The sequence below is a fragment of the Amblyomma maculatum genome, chromosome 9, assembly GCF_055883805.1.
Source record: "Amblyomma maculatum isolate TAMU_Amacu chromosome 9, ASM5588380v1, whole genome shotgun sequence".
Lineage (NCBI taxonomy): Eukaryota > Metazoa > Arthropoda > Arachnida > Ixodida > Ixodidae > Amblyomma > Amblyomma maculatum.
In genome coordinates, this window is record NC_139352.1 from 5,233,379 (window position 1) to 5,240,449 (window position 7,071).

Below are 7,071 nucleotides of genomic sequence, written 5' to 3' on the forward strand. Positions count from 1 at the left end.
CTTTGCTATGCAATAGATTATTTATTGATAGAGAATAACTGCACTTTTAATTTTTTTTTTTTTGAATCTGCATGCATAACAGGAATCTGGGGGGATTCCGCCAAAAGTGTTAAATATAGCGTTTTTCATTGCTATGCGCGCTAACCGATGCAGACCACTCCAGCTTCCTGTCTCCTTCGCGCATACAAGGTGGCCGTTTCTGAGATAGCTGCTACGGCGATGGCTAAAAGCGATACCGACGATAGCGGCGCGGGTTAGCGAAATCTATTTTCGGCGCTGTCGGTGAAGGCTCGCTCATATGGCCGTGTGCGCGACGACGGAATTGGAAGCAATCCTCTACCTCTAGCAAACGTCTATCTCCCCCTCTTGCAATAAACATCAGTACCTACCTTTTCCACCCTTATGCTGAAAAAAAATAATTGTTAGAATGAACCCAGCAGCTGTGTTGAAAGATTCCCCGATCACAGAGCTCCCATGCCCCCAATTTAACATTGAAGAAGTAAGGTGATGTTTTGCGGCATCATTCTACCGCAAAATTCGTCTGTTTTTCTACAAGCCCTTTTTTTAGTAACGGTGGCGTTCCCTGTACACCCGATATAACTCGGGGTTCTCTGGTTCTGCAGGGCAATGCCACAGGAGAAATTTTCTTTCTTCTGAAGGGGAACATTTTATTTCCAAAATTCAAAAATGATTTAACTGGCGAGGCAAGTTACAGATATGATGGCACTTTGTGTGTAGATCCTAATTCAGGAAAATCCCGTAAGACAAAAAAAAAATATAGCAGTCGTTGACGTCGGTATTTGCGTCATATATTGTCCAGCACAGAACCACCAACCAGATCACAGTTTCTACCAATCTGCATCTGCAGTGGGGGCCACATAAAAAGCGTTGCCTTCAGTAGACTGCACATACTTCCACATGTGAAGCGTCTGGCCTCCAGGCACTTTCCTTGTTACTTTCCATTCTGTCTTCTTCTTTTCATGGAAATCTGCGAGCTCGCTCTGTGCAAGCTCTGGAATAAAAAATTACAAGAGTTCAACGCTGCTGAACAAAACATTGAGTGAAAGCATTAGCTGCGGGTGACCGATGCGTTCTTCTCTTTTTCTTCTTCCTCAGCCCAGATATAAAACCCCGCTTTAACCAAGCCGCATGAACGTGCCTTGGTGGCCTATAGGGGTAACGTGAATGCCAGGGTCCTAGCAGGCTGATTCTGACATACCCGTCCCATGTGAAACGAGAGACCTAAGTTGCCAGCCCGTGTGTCACGTGGGGTGTGACGTCACAGCGTCACGTGGGTACGACGTAACAGCGGCCGGGTCACGCGAAGGCATGAAAGTGCGAGTAGTATTGCTTTCGCAATAATAGACGTTCTTAAGCGTTCCTTGAAGTGCGTCTACGAAGCTGCTTGCCGTTTGTATGGCCTCATTCGCAGGCTTTCTCAAGTTGTGGTGCGTTGCTCGACGTTTATCCACCGACGCCGTCGCGAGCATTCTTGCCCAGTGGCTGAAAACATCCATTTTATTTCTAAGCATTCTTTGTGTTGTAGCTCACGAAACTGGAATTTATTCTTGAAGTGAGCTCCATAGGTTACCTTAGCGTAGACTGGTGCGTTGTTCTCGAGGTGGGCTTTGATCTTCGGCAGAGCTGAATCACGAGACATGTCGTCGGAATTAACAGCGTAGTTCCGAGAAGATTTTGTTGACCTGGCAACGCATGTAAAAACAGTAACCTGTTTTTTTTTTTTTTTTTTTTTTTTTTTTTTTTTTTTTTTTTTTTGCCAATGGTACGCTTGTACAGCGTCGGGAAGCACAACTGTCCAGTTCTCGGCAAAATCAAGATGCAAAACAATTTTCCCTTTCTCGCAGTCACACTTTTCTTCGTGTATAACTTTTGCTTGTGCACATCGAACATAGTTGTGAGGAATCCATTTATTGGCCATCCTTTGATATTCTCTCATGAACGATGAGGCATTCAGAGGTTTCTTACAAGTTCGCCAGAAGCCCAGTTAGCTATGAGCACCTCATCCTCTTCGCTGATGCCAAATGTTTTGAAAGTGAAAATTTCATCTTGAGGGCACCGGTCACAGTTCCTGACGAAGCAAGATGTAGTAAGTTCCTGGCAAATGCACAGACTCTGCACACCTTCCGGAGAGAGGAAGTTTCGGGACGCATTCCGCAGTCCTATACGAGGCACAAATGAAAGTTCGCGCAACACGCACAAACACACAGCCACTGCGGAGCGCATTTCACCCATTTAGAACGCAAGGATATGAATTTTGTGAGTCCAATATTGGAGGCGGGGTGAGCTATCTTGTACAGGCGGTAAACTTCTCGCAATGACCGCATCAGGAAACGTTGTGCCACCCATTTTTTCTGCCCATCCCCCTGAATTCACCATCTTTTCTGTTGGGACTTTTCCTGGAGCAACCGAGCTCATCCGTGGTGTAATATTCTAAAAGCGCGGTGATGTCTTCCTGCTGTAGCTTACACCTAGTGAATCTCTCGAAAGTAGACCACACGCCTTCCTGCTCTTCCATCTTCCTCGCTTTTTGAATTATGTACCTTGTTGTCTCAGGTAGGATGACCTGCACATCTTTCACAGTCAGGGCGGATGGCAGGAGTGTCAGCAGCTGGCAACGTTCTTGAAATGATGAACATCTGTTCTAGGCGGCATGAAGGTTGCTTTCCCAGCTACTACAATTCACACACTCGTCTACTGGTACTACAGAAGTCCCGGGGACGTTATATGCTGCCGGTATATCTGGTCGGATTTCCCTGACCACCACTCTTGTCACATCTCGCTTCTTTCGCTTTGCACAGGAAAGTCTTAGACGTTTTGTTCACAATGCTCGGTGATTTGAAGGGCGAAATTTCGGAAGAAAGACTGACACTGGCGTTTAAGTTTTCCACAATATCCTGCTCTGGGCGGAATTCTTCGCCTACTTCCATTTCGTCTCTCTGCATGTTATCTATGTCTTCCTTGTAGCGGCGATAACAGTTCTGACAGATTACGTCGCTTTCACGCACACGGAGTGTGGTAAGACGCCCGACTACTGTGCCGGAGTTCCCGGGTTCGAACCCGACCGCGGCGGCTGCGTTTCGATGGAGGCGAAACGAAGAGGCGTCGTGTGCTGTGCGATGTCAGCGCACGTTAAAGATCCCCAGGTGGTCGAAATTACTCCGTAGCCCTCCACTACGGCTCCTCTTTCTCTCTTTCCACTTTCATTCCCACCCTCCTCCCTTCCCTTACGGCGCGGTTCGGGTGTCCACAGAGCAAGTGTGACAGTTACTGCGCCTTTCCCTTCCTGTGAACCAATTTTCTTTTCTTTCTTTCACGCACACGGAGAGCTTCTTCGGGAAGAACAAGGACTCTCCTGAGAGCCGCGACATCGAGATCCATTACACTGCGAAAATTTCGCCCACTTTCAATTTTCTTCTTGTGTCTCTTTGAGTAGTCAGCGCAAAACCATGTGTCTCTTTGAGTAGTCAGCGCAAAACATTCGCCTCGGATAGTTCATCATGGTGCGAAACGCTAACCTCTTTTGAAGTGTCTTCCGAACAATAACTGTTAGAAGACGCAGGTCCCAGGGCACAATTTCCTGTCGCACTTCACTGGTTATGAACCGGCAACACTGTTGTATAAGTTGTATGCAGTACGTGCGAGCTGATGTGGCAAGCACTCTCGCGGAGGGAGCTCTACAGCGTGCACAGAAGCCTGAGAGTAAAAGCGACCTCACCGAATTCGAAGCCCAATAACATACGCTCACGGATAGATTGGGCTACGTGTAAGACCATAGCTCGAACAGATGTGTTAAGCGCTCGGAAAAGAGGAGTTTGCGACTGAGAACGATGGGATCGAGCTTAACTCTCCAAGCGGTGGCGGCGAAAGGGGTGTTATCCCAGCCGGGATCGCACCGTGGGTTATACCCCTATGGAGCGGCTGCAGTCGCGAGCAGCGGCATCTCGTTAAAGGTACCTTTAGAGCAGCAACGCGCGTCTTGAATACATGTCTAGACCACCATTAAATGTCCGAGCTCTAAAATTACGAGCTAAAGTATGCTGCGAGTCAAATATGCCCCAGTGTCATACAAGTTTTCAAAGCGAATACTAGTTGTTGTCTTATATTATGGCTAAAAACACAAAGAATTTGCACTTACGCATTATGCGACTACACCGCTGAATATGTATAAATATACCTAGCCTTTTCTAAGTCGAAGTTTCGTAGAAGACACTTTCCAGAACAAATTTTAAGAAATTCCAATGAATGAAAACATTACCTTAAATTTGTATTTATTTTTATAATTTCAAACAATATAATGCAACACTTTATCAGCGCGTTATAATTACGAAACATGTGGGATTACTTTGACAAATTTTTAAAAGAATCGAAGGTGATGTTTTTTTGTTTTAATCCAAATCAAATTTGCTCGTTTTATGACATTTTTGAACCTCAGCAGATTTTGAAGCGCCATGGAAAACCAATTTACAGTCGTACAACTGCGCTGTTTGCTTGGAATAGATAATAGAACCTCCATATTGCAGGGAAAATGTTTTAATGAAAAACATTAGGAGCATCATGACAGAATAAAAGAATGAAAGTTGACTTTTGTGCAGCGCGCTGTTCCTGAATCAATGTTCGCGTTTTTTAAGAAAACACACACACACACACACACACACACACACACACACACACACACACACACACACACACACACACACACACACACACACACACACACACACACACACACACACACACACACACACACACACACACACACACACACACACACACACACACACACACACACACACACACACACACACATATATATATATATATATATATATACCGGGTGTCCCAGCTAACTTGAACCAAGGGTACAAAATAATATATTTTAGGTAGGGCAATAAAACCAGTTGCATACAACTGGCAGTCGCCTTGCGCACTACAGGAAATTTTTTGTTTTGCAATTACTTAATTAGCTAATTATGTTAATTAGTCTAATTTATGAAATATTCATCTTAGACCAGAAATGTGAATTGGAAAGTTGTAGAGCACCTTCAGAAACCCCCATTTCATTATTTGCGATAAAGAAAATCTCACGTATATCTTTTTTTCCGGGCTCAGAAGAAAGCCCGCGAAATACAAATAATACCACGTGACTAGTGCATTTGTGCGCCGCGATTGTGGTGCTCTCAGTCGTGGTTTGAGCGAACGAAATCAGCTGCGGCCGTGTCTTCTTGGCCCCGTTAAAGCGGCAGGCCGATATGCCTACGATGGCTTCTTCGCCCGCGTCAGACAGCCGGTCCACGTGACGGTGCAGTAGCAGCGAGAGCGGCGAGCCGACACCACCGACATTCTAACAAGGCCTTTGCATCACCTTCTCTCTCATCACCGAACGTAACGACAAACGGATGAGCGATAAGGTATCAGCCACTGAACCTGCACATACAGGCTTGGGTAAAGGGGCGAGATGACATCATATGACTAGACTAAAATTAGCGCTGCGCCTTCATTTGCCGGTTCTTTATCGCCATCCGCCTGTCGTGATGTAGGCTGCTGCGGTGCGCAGGCCTGGCCAAAATCGCGGCGGCGACGGGCGAGCTCGAGCTCGCTCGAACCATCGCCAACATTTCTGCCTGCCGCTGCAACAGGACCATCAGGTCACGGCTGCAGCTGATTTCGTTCACTCAAACCACGACTGAGAGCACCACAATCGCGGCGCACAAATGCGCTAGTCACGTAGTATTATTTGTATTTCTTTCTTCTGAGCCCGGAAAAAAAGATACACGTGAGACTTTCTTTATAGTAATTAATGGAATGGGGGTTTCTGAAGGTGGTCTACAACTTTCCAATTCACATTTCTGGTCTAAAGTCGATATTAAAAAAATTAGAGAAATTAACATAATTAGCTAATTAAGTAATTGCCAAAGAAAAAATTGCCTGTAGTGCGCAAACAGGCTGGCAGTTGTATGCAATTGGTTTCACTGACCTACCTGAAATATATTATTTTTTAACCCTTGGTTCAAGTTAGCTGGGACACCCAGTATATACATATATATATATATATATATATATATATATATATATATATATATATATATATATATATATATATATATATATATATATATATATATATATAAAACATAAAACATAAAAACACAACAAGTAAACCCTTGTTATGTTTTTAAGCGTATGTCAGTCTACTTTATAATAAGATAACTTCTGGTTCATGGTGCTTTCTTCCGAACTGCTCAATATATATATATATATATATATATATATATATATATATATATATATATATAGCAGCGTAGGAGTGGCCGGACCGTTTTTTGAAACAGCGTCGGCGGCAGAAACTAGTCGTGCCTTATTCAAACTTTGTGTAAGTTATCCGAAAACATGACAGTAAATTCGATTCGTTCATAACAATTTCGTACGTAGGCTCTTGAGAGGTTCAGCGCTTTGAATAATACGATAATCTATTCGCTATATAAACGCTTCGAATGTCGTATAAGGAACTACTTCCTAACTGAAGTATACTCCACTTTGGAACATTTCCCCAAATTCAGCTCTTTTTCTTGTTGTTACGTCTCGGGGAGCACTCTCCTGCCGTATCCGACTGATATATAGGACACGCTCATTCTAATTTAGGCGTCTCGCCGGCTTATAAACACGATGCGTCAAAAAACAGGGTGTGAGATCTGTGAGTATAGTGCGCCCTAAAAGGAACGGAAATTCACCCGACGTAGAAATCTGCAGAAGCCAGACTGCCGCGTATGCCGTTGTCCTTATCCGCCTCCTTCTTCCGGGCGGGCGTCGCATGCTCGATCGTTCACAGTGTGGTGACGCCGTATCGTTTAGCGTTACTTGCCAACTGCGACATCGCTGTCCGTCGCGTTTGCTTTTGTTGGCTTAATCAACCGCGGACGTTTGGCGATACGAAGCCAGCTGCTGCTCGAACACGAGGCGCTCTTGACAAATGCAGCAACGCTGAAGGCATTCCTCAGGGCCGCAGCAGTGTAAGACACAGAATGAGAAGGGAACAGCTATTAAGATTACCGC

The 7,071-nt window shown here is 44.8% G+C and overlaps 1 pseudogene; it reads right to left on the reverse strand.

Moving 5' to 3' along the window:
- Nucleotides 1–839: 839 nt before the first annotated feature.
- LOC146178142 (uncharacterized) lies at nt 840–3,389 on the reverse strand (annotated as a pseudogene).
- Nucleotides 3,390–7,071: the final 3,682 nt, after the last annotated feature.